Source organism: Macaca thibetana, chromosome 20 (genome assembly GCF_024542745.1).
Source record: "Macaca thibetana thibetana isolate TM-01 chromosome 20, ASM2454274v1, whole genome shotgun sequence".
Taxonomy (NCBI): domain Eukaryota; kingdom Metazoa; phylum Chordata; class Mammalia; order Primates; family Cercopithecidae; genus Macaca; species Macaca thibetana.
Genome location: NC_065597.1, coordinates 19,184,749 through 19,199,278, shown reverse-complemented (window position 1 = coordinate 19,199,278; position 14,530 = coordinate 19,184,749). Strand labels below are relative to the sequence as shown.

The 14,530-nt window shown below is 37.8% G+C and overlaps 3 protein-coding genes across 4 annotated transcripts in view; 2 read left to right on the top strand and 1 right to left on the bottom strand.

The window, feature by feature from the left end:
* Positions 1–5,700, top strand: part of LOC126943763 (60S ribosomal protein L18-like) — a 42,890-nt gene extending 37,190 nt beyond the window's left edge. For both annotated transcript variants that reach the window (XR_007721842.1, XM_050772794.1), the window contains exons 2-3: positions 2,671–2,798; positions 5,239–5,700. The gene's annotated coding sequence lies outside the window, so the exon portion shown is untranslated. The remainder of the gene's footprint in view (positions 1–2,670; positions 2,799–5,238) is intronic.
* CNTNAP4 (contactin associated protein family member 4) overlaps positions 1–14,530 on the bottom strand; it is a 990,511-nt gene that overhangs the window by 317,825 nt on the left and 658,156 nt on the right. The window lies entirely within an intron of this gene.
* Positions 9,923–14,530, top strand: part of CFDP1 (craniofacial development protein 1) — a 934,470-nt gene continuing 929,862 nt past the window's right edge. Inside the window, exon 1 of the mRNA XM_050772784.1 lies at positions 9,923–9,933. The gene's annotated coding sequence lies outside the window, so the exon portion shown is untranslated. The remainder of the gene's footprint in view (positions 9,934–14,530) is intronic.

Genomic DNA, 14,530 nt, shown 5'->3' with positions numbered 1-14,530 from the left:
GACCCCCCACCAAAACAACTGTACAAATTAAAACAACAATGAAACACCATTTTTCCCATTTCAGAAGGGGCTTCTGAAAATGTTTTATAATATCCTTTACCTTGTTGGTGGAAGTCTAAGGTCATGCCACCTAGAGAAAGGGTGACTCCTGAGTTTCTCTAGGTGGTGAGATTCGGAGTCATTATTTATACTTATTATGGTTTCTTATACTTAAACAAAACTATAAAATATGTAAGTAATGAAAATGCATTATAATGTTTTAAAAACCAGTCTTCACTATGAATCATCAATATGAGTAAAACATATTTTAAAAAATTGTCTTCTTCATAAACATCCTCTATGGTTATATTTGGTCACTTTGTAAACAATATATTTAGTAAATTGATGGTGGACGGTAGAGAATTGGCACAGGAGGAGAAAAGGTAGATGCAGACAGGCAGCAAGGGAACACAGAGAAAGGGATTTTAGTTCTGGAGTGGAGGAGTCATGATGCTGACCACCTGTGTTGTACAACTCATATGTCCTCACTAGATAGCTTCTCTCTACAGAAATAGCCATTAGTTGATTAACTGCTCCCAGGTCTGCAACTGCTCTGACCATCCAGGTTAATAGCATTGCTCCTGGGCTAGCTGATGTTACTAAATTCTCATATTCTTAAAGAACCATATACAAGAAAGCACAGTCCAAATAAAGCACCCGTGTTATTTAACAGGATACTCCAACTGAACACCGCTGCCACATTTGTAGTCTTTTTTATTTCCTTAAACAAATATCCTTTATTCACAGGAGAAACTCTTCCATAGCAACATGAAATAATCTTTCCTACATGTCATCAGCAATTATACGAATATGTATATGTATAGATGCCTATATATGTATGTGTGTATATATATTTGTGTATATATGTGTGTATACATATATACACACGTATCAAAGTAGGTTTGTAGGTGAAAGAACAAAAAATGGCAAATGTCAATATCAAAACCTCTATTGCTATAATTCCTAAAATATATGAAATGCATTAGCATTTTCTGAAAGTTAATTTTCTTGATATTTAAATCATATAAAAATATTAGGCGAACTAATCATGTTCTACACTAAAAAGGCTAATGAGGCTGGGAAACATAAAGAAATTAATCTACATTCAGGACTAAGTTAACCTGTTTTGTAAGCCTCTGGGAACCACTTAACAGAAATTGCATAATCTTGCATAATAGCAAATCGACTGAATAGAAGTTTGCTGATCTAGCATTTAATTCTTGCAGAGCAATTATTGGGAAAGGGTGTTCTGTCTGATAATAAAATTAACGTTGCTACTGTATTTAGATTTTTTAAATCCCGTGGAAAGATGAATTTGGTGGAGATGTGATCTCTCACACACACACACATACACGTGCACACACAAACACACATGCACACATCCTCCAGTGGTATAAGAAAGCCTCGTTCTTTAACCATACTAATGTATTTCTTTTCATGATACCAGTTGATGCAACTATGCAGTTCGATGTTGATAACGGATGAAATGCATGGCTCTTCCTTACACATCAACGCAAAGTTCATACAGATTGTTTTTCTATTTTTCTGTTTTCTAACATCACAAACAGGTATCCTTTGGTAAAATCTAGATACATGAGACATACACCTTCCCCAACCCTGATAGCTTATCTAAGTTGATAATTTTTAAATTTTTATTTTAGTAATTAAAAACAACTTTCAAAAATAGGACATAGGAAATAACAATCTCCCTTTTTTAGAAACCAGCTTTTCTTACTCTTATATTTTAATGACTTCATCTTGGACTTGCCCTCCCTAAGTACTGATTTTTGAATCATCTTTCTGAACATAGACTGATTAGAATTTACAGCTGTTCAGAAACAACAGATGCAACTTTGGTTGCAAAATGAAATTCGAACTCCTTACTAAGGACACAGCCTGATCAGAACATTTCAGCGCAGCCTCTCTCACCATAGAATTCCACATATCCTTTTTAAAATACCTTTTGGGTGGGCGCGGTGTCTCACGACTGTAATTACAGCACTTTGGGAGGCTGAGGCGGGTGGATCGCCTGAGGTCAGGAGTTTGAGACCAGCCTGGCCAACATGGTAAAATCCTGTCTCTACTGAAAATACAAAAACCAGCTGGGTGTGGTGGCAGGTGCATGTAATTCTAGCTACTCGGGAGGCTGAGACAAGAGAATCGCTTGAATCCAGGAGGCAGAGGTTGTGGTGAACTGAGATTGTACCATTGCACCCCAGCCTGAGCAACAAGAGCGAAACTGTCTCAAAAAACAAAAAAAGGGCCAGGCGCCGTGTCTCATGCTTGTAATCCCAGCACTTTGGGAGGCTGAGACGGGCAGATCACTTGAGGTTGGGAGTTCAAGACCAGCCTGACCAACATGGAGAAACCCCATCTCTACTACAAATACCAAAAATTAGCCGGGCGTGGTTGTGCATGCCTGTAATCCCAGCTACTCAGGAGGCTGAGGCAAGAGAATCGCTTGAACCCAGGAGGCGGAGGTTGCAGTGAGCTGAGATCGCGTCACTGCACTCCAGCCTGGGCAACAAGAGCGAAACATCATCTCAAAAAAAATAAAAAATAAAAAAATCCCACTCATTCCTGTAAATTTGGGTGCCACTTGTTAACTAACTTTCTTCTCTCATCCCCAAGGATCAACCTCCACCATCTCCACCGTCTCCACCATCATCAGGACCCAGGTCATCTTTTACAACTCTCTCTGTGTCTGATAACCTTGACCCATGTTAGCCTGGAGCTCCAGGATCACGGATCTTTCTGAGGTCAGCTCAGTGCCATCATTTTAAAGCCTTGTTCCCAGTTCCTCAGTACACAACTGGAGAAAGACTGCCTATGAGAAATAGTCTTTATTGGTGCTTAAGGGAAATCTAAAAGAAATTACAGTATAAATGAAACTTGAAACCCTATCTTAATGTAATTGTTTATTGAGTTCAGGAGAAAAAAAAAAAGACCAAGTTCTTCCCATGATGTCTTCAAAAATGGCCCCCATTGCTAATTCTAATTATCTTTGTTATTTACTAGTCACCTACTCCTTGATAAAAACCATGATTTTGAAGCCCTGCAGTCTAAACCCTCATTCCTCTTTAGAAAAATTCAACTCCTACTGTCAGGGGTTAAGGCAATCCTACTATCTTTCTCCATCTTCTCCCCCAACCAGGACAGCCTAGTGGACACAATAGTTCAGTAGCATCATGTTTTCGAGAGTCTGAGATATTATTTCAAAAATTGCACCACAGCTGGACTTGGGCAAGTGATTCAGGATGGTTCAGAACAGGCCCTGACAGACTACATCATTATCTTTGAGTTCTTTGCACGTAAGAAGGGAAGATACGACTCTTTCTTCTTCCTATAGTAGTCCAGCCTCTTTTTGTAGGTTACTGTGGAGGGGATGCATCCGAGTGCACGCGTGTGCACACACACCCAGAGGTGCATTGTCCTACATTCATTCTTTCAATGGATATCTTTTGAGACCTCCCAGGTTTCAGCCACTGTGATCAGAAATGTGTTTACAATAATAAGCCAAGCAGAGTTGGAGCTTACAGTCATGTGAGAAAGGCAAGTCACGTCAAACACAAATCTTAACTAGTCAGTGTGATAAGCACAGCAAAGGAAAATTGTAAAGCATGCTGAAATCGCTCAGTCGAGGGTCCTGACCCAGTGTTGGGGTCAGAGAAGGTGTTAGTGACAAAGTGACTCTGAATTTCTATCTACAGTCTAAGTATTGATTAGGTGAAAAAGGAAAACTTGTGACCAGAGGAAGCATCTCTTAAGGCTTAGAATTGCTCCAAATTGTACCAGACAGTTTAAGACTAACTCAAGACAGACCCATCACTCCTACAAAACATAATTCCAATAATATACTCCTGTGATGATGCATCAATAAAATCATATTTAAACATGAAGGGCTATATATTTTTTTTAAGTCCTGATGTGGCTAGATTTAAAAGTAAAAATATACATTTATCTTATATCTGAAAAGCTCTGTCTTTCGACATTTTAATATCAGCCACTGCCAAAGTTATCTTGGGAACCATTTTCCTTTGATCACAGAAGCCTCAATGGCACTTTATCTTCTGGCAAATAATAGACTGATTACATACTTTTGCTTTAACCTTCTGAAATTGCTGGGAAAGAGCATATCTATAAATATACAGTGATAATTGATGGTCAAAATGCCAGTTGGGGTTTGAGCTCATGGAACAATTTTAGGCTCACGAAAGAGAACAAGTTAAAATTTCTCTGAGCTTGTATTGCTTCTAAAGATTCTTTCCTTTACGCACTGTGATTTCTTAATGGGCTCTAGTGACACTGTTACACATTTATAATGTCTCTCTTCTGAGTAGTCAAAATGCAACCATTATGTTTTCTTAACCTATTAATGCAGTAATACTTGATTAAATGCATAGGGAAAATGAAAAATTCAAAAAGTAAGTACTCCAAACAGTACAGAAGGCTATCAAGTAAAAGTAAAATAAAATAAAATCTCCATTTCACCCTCAATCCTTAATCTCACTAGCAGAGTTTTCATACTATAAACTATAGTATATCTTATTTTTTGTCCTTAATTCTTCTTTTAACTCTTTCTATATAAGCACACAAGAGTCTTCCCCATAGTATTCCATCCTCTGATTGCATTTAACCTGTTCATATTGGTCATCATTTGAGTCTTTGTCTTTTGTTCCTGTGGCAAATGCTGCAGTACTAGATACAAACACTGCCATAAATAATACAAACACTTCTGCAAATATATATGTGTAATTGCATTAGTCCATTTTCACACTGCTGATGAAGACACATCTGAGACTGGGTAAGTTATAAAGAAAACAGGTTTAATGGACTCACAGTTCCACATGGCTGAGGAGGCCTCACAATCATGGCAGAAGGCGAAAGGCACATCTTACGTGGTGGCAGACAAGAGAGAATGAGAGCCAAGGGAAAGGGATTTCCTCTTATAAAAACATCAGATCTTGTGAGACTTATTCACTACCAGGAGAACAGTACGGGGAAAACTACCCCCATGACTGAATTATCTCCTACCATGTTTCTCCCACAACACATGGGAATTATGGGAGCAACAATTCAAGATAAGATTTGGGTGGGGACACAGCCGAACCATATCAATAATATTCTATTAATATTGTTTTAATTAATTTAGATATTAAATTAGATAATTAAAAGTATTAATTGTCTAATATTCTTCAGATATTTCATGTTCTCCCCTACATGGGTAGGCAGAACCATGTGACCTTTGTGTCCAGTGACACGGCCAGTGAAGATCCACAGTTTGATCCTCCTTGCTTTTCCTGCTCTGCCAAGATGACTCAGGAGTCTCAGTATTCCAGAATGTTCAGCTACAAGATTGTGGAGTTTTACATCTGACTGGTTATGTGAACCAGGACCTTCCCCCAACTACTTAATTCAAACCTGCACTGGACCTCCAGCAGGAGTGAGAAATAACTTACCAGCTATCAAGAAAAGTCTTAACCTTTGTTATGATATTTTTTTCCACTCAGTTAGTCTCCATGGGGTTCAAGCGCTCACTCAATAGACAGCCTATACTGTAAATATAATTCTGCCCCTATAGCTCATGCTCATGTATGTAAATTGTTTCCCCTTATCTGGAAGACCAGGAAAATTTATGCTCAGAGCTTAAAAGTCTCCCAAGTAAAATAAAATTGGTATTTAAAATCTTGTATAAATCTTGTATATGTATGTATAATATGCATTTCAAGCATAGTTTTTAGGTTTTGTGTGTTTGTGTGGTTTTTGTTTCTTTGTTGTTTGTTTGTTTAGACGGAGTTTTCCTCTTGTCACCCAGGCTGGAGTGCAATGGCGTGATCTTGGCTCACCACAACCTCCGCCTCCCAGGTTCAAGTGATTCTCCTATCTCAGTTTCCTGAGTAGCTGGGATTACAGGGATGTGCCACCATGCCCAGGTAATTTTGTATTTTTAGTAGAGATGAGATTTCTCCATATTGGTCAGGCTGGTCTCGAACTCCCTACCTCAGGTGATACGCCGGCCTTGGCCTCCCAGAGTGCTAGGATTATAGGCATGAGCGACCGCGCCTGGCTGTTTTGTTTTTTTGCTGTATTCATCTTGCTTATGATAGCCTGTGGATTGATATCTTAACCTGACCCCCAGTCTTTCCCTCTTGGCATCTTACCTGAAGCCAAGAGATTATATGCTTCCATGCATAACTGAGATACCTGTCCCTTGATTCCAACCACCTATTCCAATACTCTGTTGAAATTTCATGAACACTCCATTGATTTATATGATAACATGAGCATCATTGACATAAGATACATGTATGGTTATACTAGCATGCATACTAGAACCTGCTTCCTTGGTGGGGGTGTCTCTACCATAAAACTTGTCTTCAGAGGCTGGGTGCAGTGGTTCATGCCTGTAATCCCAGCACTTTGGGAGGCCGAGGCAAGTGAATCACGAGGTCAGGAGATCCAGACCATCCTGGCTAACACAGTGAAACCCCATCTCTACTAAAAATGCAAAAAATTAGCCCAGCATGGTGGCAGGCGCCTACAGTCCCAGCTGCTTAGGAGGCTGAGGCAGGAGAATGGCATGAACCTGGGAGGCGGAGCTTGCAGTGAGCTGAGATTGGGCCACTGCACTCCAGCCTGGGCGACAGAGTGAGACTCCGTTTCAAAAAAAAAACTTGTCTTCAGAACTCATGTCACAGTGGTTAATTTCATATTTGTTTGCATGATTATGTAAGTATTCTATGACTCCCCTCTACTTCATGAGGGGCAGGGATCCATTTGTTTCATTTCTCTGCCCCCAGCCCAAACCCATGATACAGCATTTGGCTCATTTTAGTTGCTCAACAAACATTTTTAGAATACTGTTTTTTTTTGTTTAATTATAGTAACGAGTGCTTTTATATTAACATAGTAATATTTGAAGCAATTTCTTTTCAAAAAAAAAGAAAACTTGGAACATGAATACATTATTTGAGAAGATTATTATTGTCCCTCTTAATTTTCCCTGATAGGGATTGCACCAAAATTTTGTTTCATATACTTAGTATTTAGATAGGTTATGTTTTATGTGTGACTATATGTGTCTGTATACCCTGATAAAGATTGAATATACAGATGTGTAAACATACAAACGTACGAGCACAAATGTGTAAGTGAACTTTGTAAATTATTAATTTAAGTCAATGGTTCTCACCGGGAACAATTTTGCCCCCTTCCCGGAAGACATTTTGGCAATTTCTATGGACATTTTTGGCTGTCACAACCCATGAGGGGAAAGCTACTAGTTCCTAGTGAGTAAAGATCAAGAATGCAGCAAACATCCTACCACACACAGGACAGCACCCCTCCCACCCACTTAAAAAGAATTTTTCATCCCAAAGTGTTACTAGTGCCAAATTGAGAAATCCTGACTTAAACGATGACCTTAAAATTTTAAACACAGAAATTGTGTAATGTATGTTTTTTCTGAGTTGACATGGCGATATATGCCATTATTCAGGGCACATTATGTACTCCTTCCTTTTGTCGGAGCTGAAATGTTGAACTTCATCAAACTGTTGCAATCCTTATAGGCTAGGTGTCATCCTTGAAGTTAGAGGAAAGTGAAGTCAGCCTGTCTTGATCACATATCTCTCTGGGCAAGGCCTCTCACGCTGCCACCTTACTACAATTCACGCAGCTCTACGTGATGTGCCCAACACGGAGGACCCAGCACCCAGAGCTGTAGGGTCCGCCTTTGGAAGACAGTGAATGTGAACTAATGCCTAATCCCAAAAGCCACTATAAACTCTGCTTTTATAAATCCTCGCTCACAGCGTGTTTTTGTAAGGGCTTATTCATCTCCAGTATTAGCAGCAAGCGTAATTCCCTTGTGTGCCCAGAATGGATAATGTGAAAGGTTAAATAGCATTTTCTATTCCCCAGGGGAGGTGATCATCTTTATGACGCCCTAAGCTCCTCGATTAGCCTTTTACAAGGGAACAAAGTAAGCTATTCTACGTGTGCCTCAAGCAGCAACTCTTTCAAAACAGATTTGCCCCAAACACTTTGAAAACAGAGTTTTACCATTCCTTCACAACCTTGGAGAATTTAATAATTTAGAGGTCTGCACATTGACCACTGAAATATTATGTCATTGATGTTTCCATTAAATTATAGTTGCTTGAAATCAGCATGGGGTTGAAATTCTTTCCAGTGAATACTCTGATTTCTTTCACTCATTTATCAAGGATGTTTATTGACAGTTTGCATGAATAGAATCCTGCCTTTGGACATCATTTTTACAAGAAAGGAACAATCATAACATTGACTAAGATTCTTTGTGAAGGAAAAAGAAAGTTGCACATCAATTTAAAAAAACATATTTCCCATCAGCATTTCTCTTATGCACTAGAAAATGTTCTACTCAACTTATCTGTGAATTCAATAGAAGTACTATTAGAGAAGCAAGATTTCAGATCCCATTGGGTAACTTGCCCTTTGATTGAGGCCAATGACCAGGTTAGGAGGTTAGGGGAAGGGGGAGGCTGGGTTTTCTCAAACTCAGAACAGCGGCTCACTTAAAGGTCTCATTTACCTTTTCCTCCTTCAAGTGGAACAATAGAAATGCGATGATAAATTGGAGATTGTGGGTTTTCAGCTAGATGTGTGATCAGAATTTAGAACATTTAATAGATATTGATTGAGTTTTACTATGTGTTTAATAATAAACTCCCTGGTAGGTGGCTACAAGAAGAAACATATTTTTAGTGTGAAGAATAAAATCTTACATATTATCGTTATAAATCTAAATGATTATTATATTATTATTACCATTGTAAATGAAAAATTAGTGTTAAGTAGCCCTATGTTACATGGAGGAGTTGGCATTTTGGCTAATATTAGAACAAGAGAGGCAGGAAGAAATGGAAGAGGAAAAAGAGACCAACAGAGACCAAAATGCAGAAGAGCAATAGCCCAGGCACTGGGAATAGGGGAAATTCGGGCCTCTAGAGCCTTGCCAACCAATAGAAATATAACATGTACCATATGCGATTTTAAAATTCCAGTAGCCATATTATGAAAAATAAAATAAAGCAGATGAAATAATGTTAATATTTAACCCAATAAATTCAAAATACTATCATTTTTTAAGATTATTTTATTGTTTGTTTTCTAAATTCTGGGGTACATGTGCAGGATATGCAGGTTTGTTACATAGGTAAACATGTGCCATGGTGGTTTGCCATACCTATCAACACATCACCTAGGTATTAAGCCCAGCATGCATTAGCTCTTTTCCCTAATGCTCTCCGCACATCCCCCCCACCCTCCCCCGACAGGCCCCAGTGTGTGTTGTTCCCCTCCCTGTGTCCATGTGTTCTCATTGTTCAGCGACCACTTGTAAGTGACAACATCGAGTGTTTGGTTTTCTGTTCCTGAGTTAATCTGCTGAGGATAATGGCTTCCAGTTTCATCCATGTCCCTGCAAAGGATATGATCTTGTTCCTCTTAATACTATCATTTTAACAAACAATCAATATAAAAATTATTGGAGATATCTTTACATTATTTTTATCACATTTAACTTCTGAAATTTAATATGTATTTTGCAATTACAGCACTTCTTATTTTGGACTGGTCACATTTCAAAGATCAATAGTCACATGTGTCTACTACTGTATTGAACAGTGAAGCTCTAGAGTTTGGAACAAAAATGCCCGGGCTATGAAAAACTGGGAACAAGCTGAACAATATGAACGTGCATATCTCCACTCTGGACTCTTCCTGCAACGGGCAAAGGGATGCGTGACTGCTTTTTGTATTCTTTGGACTATTTGTGCACCTGTCTGACTTGCAATAAGGTTGCTGAATAATACGTTGCACCACTCCTATCTTCTGTGGCTGGTGCGGGGGCCAAAGCTCTTGGTCCCCTAAAGGTTCACTAAAAATCACTGACATGATGCAGACTGATTCACAGGAGAAAAGACATCCACATTTACTTAATGCATATACATGGGAGCCTTCAGAATGAAGACCCAACTTCCCAATGAGTTACAGAAAGTTATATGCCATCCTGAGGCCACAGTAAAGAACGCAGATTCGGACCATGACCAGAAACAGGTAAAGACAGGTTAAGAGAGTGAAGAAAGGAAGAAGCTTGGCTAGCAAACATGTCCTTGATATGTAGATGATGCCTCCCTCGGAGATGATCAGTGATAAATGTTTCTTTTCAGACTTTTAAAGGCGTCAAACTCAATCTCTCCTGGATCCTGGGAAAAGCATAGAAAGGGGAAGGACTCTGTCTGTATGAATGCAAATTCTCAACAGATGCAAATTTTCCCCCCACTAAAGACAGCTTTGCAAAGCCAAGTGTCAGGAGGGCCAAGTGGCAGCCATTTCAAAATATGTCAAAGAAATATATTTTGGAGTAAAATATTTCAATTTTCTTCACTGGAGTTATCTTTAGGAGATAAAAATGCCTAAACACCCTTAGAGCCAGGGGAGAGAGGCCCTGGGAGGAGGGACCGTGTCATAGCTATTTCAGTGTTTGTTATGAGGGGCAGGCTAATGAATTTTGGTTCAGTAAATGATGATGGAATTCTACAAGCAGAAAAGAAATTAAGAACACAGACAGTAGATTACAGACTGGTGTGAAATATTTACATTCGCTCATGTTTGTATGCTGCAGAATTTATATTCAAATATAAAATATGCAATGGATACACAACAGATGTAAATATTAATATTTGAAAATTAATATACACTTAACCAAGATAGCCTTAGAGTTCCACCCCCTGACTCCCCACCCCCCAGCTTGACTTAACTTTAGACAGGCTTCTTCTTGACCACAAGCCTCCCTATTCTTAGAGCAGTTACTTTAGAAAATGTCTAATTGTAAATTCTTTTTCTGCCCCTTTGAAATGTATGTAAATCTTCTCTCAGCCTCCTGACAGTTTTGCAATCTAGGCAATGTCTTTCTCAAGGACCTGGGAACCATCACTTTGAAATGTAAACACCGAAGGAGATAGGACTCCTATCTCCCAATCTCTGTGGGAGGGTAGAAGCCTAACTTTGATGGGCGCCAATTAGCAAACACAGATGGCCTAATCACAGAGAAAAACATTTGCAAACTCAGGAATAATTTATGTGCTCAACACATCCCATTGATCAACTTCTCCCTTAACATCCCTGGGTACTTTTCTACTAGCTCACCTTAGCCTTTAAAAACCCTCTCACCTTTGTTTCAATGGAGTCACGTTCAGTCTGTCTCGCCTAGCTCAATAGACTGAATAAAGTCTTTCTTCCTTTCCTACTTTGCCTTGTTTGCCACACTTGGTTACAGTATAATTTTCCTTGTTCCAAAAATAATGCAGAAAATAAAGTAGAGCTAAGTAATAAGCACGAAGTATAGGATTTAAAGAAAAAAGAGAAAAATAGATGAAGACACACAATGGTGCCAGCCAAACTGCCTTGGAAAGTCTGAAAGAGGTGACTAAGAAAAAAAAAAAAAAGTCAGCTAAAACATGAGTTAGGATGTTATGAGCTAATCTAGGGCAACAGTAGAATTTTTGTGGGAAAAATGAGCTAACAAATACTTCCCTGAACTGTACAACCCTATCTATAAATTGAGAAAGTCCAGGCATTTCACTCCTTTTTAATCTGCCTAGGATGTCTTTCAATTTCTCCGGAATGTCCTAATTATATATAATACTCTGTCATCTTGTGACTTCCTCACTATGTCCCTTTCACTCCAGTTGTACCATGTGCTATTTGCTTTCCTGGCTGTCTGTGAGCATTCTGACCTGGACTTTGGGGGTTGACCTCTAGCCTTCTATTAAGTGCTGATTCATAGGTCAGTGTTCTTTATCATCTTTATCCTCTACAGCGTCCTAACTCTTCAGGGAAGTTATTCTTTTTCTGTATATTTCCTCAAACATGAAGATATAAAAGCTATCTCTAAAAGATCTAAAATGTGTAACATTTATAGGAGTTGGAATACCATTTCAGATGGATAGATCATTAGCCTGTGGAGTGTGGCATTTAGAAATGTTTTATAGTCAAACATCTGATCAGAACATTTATGAGTAGTGCTCACATAAATCCTTCAGAAAATTATATCTATAAATGCAAATAAAAACATCTTGGAAGCATATTTTCCATCATTAATCATAAATATGTTGCTTCTCATAGTTATGAATTCAGCAAAGCAAGCAGAGTTTTATATAACAATAGATCTTAAAACACTGTTAGGTAAAATACAAGATATGTAAATTAAGATATTTAGCCTAGCCAAACAATAAAATCATTGGAAATAGCAACAGTATAAACAGACATCAGTAGAAACTAATAACCTTTTCCAAGTCACCAGAAAAAAAACGTAAGATTATTTATATGAACCAACAATCATGAGATTTATATCTCAAAAAAAAATCAGGATACATAAGGGAAATATGTGTAATTGGGTATCCATTTTAGTTTCTGAAAAGTTAGCTTATTACCCATCATACATACTATAATATTAAAATAGACACTGAAGTTTATAAAGAATATTCACATCAGTAGTTATTGGATTCTAACAATTATAGATGGATTGGAATTTTTAAAACTTTTCACGGTGCTTTTATGCTTCCTTCCTCAAGTAAGCTCAGAACTTTTCAGTTTGGGTAAATACACTTTAGAATTCTGTGAGTCACAAGAATAATGGATACAATCTGGCATTTTATGAAAAAAGAGATACATTCTCCGGTTTTTCCAAAAAAATGCTGCTTGTCTGGAACTTATCATTAGATTTTTATTTAGAAAACACAAGGAGAGACAAATGAGAAAAGAGCGTGGGATATTTTTCCTTTAATATGCACCTGCATCAACTCTGAGAGTACACATATATTTTAAATAAACATTATGTATTATTAAAATAAATTTCATATCTGTATTTTACTGCCCCATGAAATATTTTCCATGTGTCTGTGATCATTGTTCCTATTCCAAATAGGTCCTATTTCAATTAAACTATTGGATTTAAATGTGAATGTATTACACAGTTAAGACTATTCACTAAGTGAACTATTATACTCTTAACAAGTTATTATTTCTAAAAGACACCATCAAAGTATGCAAACTAATCAAAAAATGACAGAAAGATAAGTGCTTTCCAGTAGTTACAAGCGCAAAACAACTTAAAGGATAAGTTTCTTTGAGTTTTAAGTCAGACCATTTTAAATGCAGAGAATGAATCTATTTTAAAAAAATCAATTATGAAGAGAAGCATAAATCAGAGTGAAAAAAACAACTTCAACATGAGAGGAAATCGTACTGGTGCTCTGAGACAAACACATTTCCTGAATTGACCTCGTGTTCCATGTAGAGCGTTTTATTTGTTTGTTTTTGCTTAGTTTTGTCCTTTTATTTCTTCAAATATTTAATAGCTCAGTGATCCAGCATCTTTGCAAAGTGAGAATTACCTGGAGAGAGGTGAGAGCGTGTGGCAGGGTGCATCGACTCTTCATTATCTGTTCATTTGCTGGTGGACTGTATTGGTTTGTAGAAAAAAATTAGTTAAATTATTGCAAAGCAGAGACTGGTTTATGTAAAGTTGGAGACCCAAACAAATGCTCAGAGCCATTGTGTTATTCACTTAATGGTCTCTCTTAATGAGCTGTACAACCACCCTCTGTTAGGAATGTTGCTAGTTTACCTAATATCACATTGTTTTCGCCTTTAAATGTTTCAAACATTGAAGTCATGGAGTAATTTGAATGCTTATTGATTACAATCTCTTGGAGCTCTCTCCCAAGCTTTCCCCTGAAGCTGTTTTAAAACCTTTTTACTTTATTATGTTTAAGTAACAAAATAAAGGTGACCACTGCAGGTGAGATGTGCTTTATTCTTCCTGGGGTAAAAAAAAAAAAAAAATCATAGGATTTGTTTCACAAAAATGTCAGATGTATTTTTCATTTCCAACCAAGAATTAAAAACACAACATGTTGTATTTGTTAAAGCTCTGCTTGAGACCCCTACTTTGCCCTCGTTTCTCCATGATCAGAGTATTTTTCAGAGATGAACTCGAACCAGACCCAGCATTCAGCGCTCTTTTTGAAAAGCTTGAATGTTTGTCATGTTTGAAAAGCCTCAATGTTAGTCATGCCTGTATCCTTTTAAAGAATTATAATCCAGTGTGCCTTTGAAGTAAAACTTGGAAAATCTGTCTAGAATAAAATGCTGGATGATACTGTGGATTTATAAACAATAATGACTATCTAGATTGACTCTAACTCAAATATTCACTCAAAGCCAATTTTCAGCAATTTTTGTTCATCCTGCTATATGTTGGTTCCAGTTCTCTTCTGAGCTCGGGATGGCGCTAACATGTCTGCCCTCATGAGTGTCTATTATATCACACAACAATTTTAAATACACACATGCTTTGTAGACTTGTTTAAGTGTGGGTGCAGTGAAGCTATTGTATGAAAGTATTAAATATATAGATGTTGCCACTGTGTGCTTGAACACT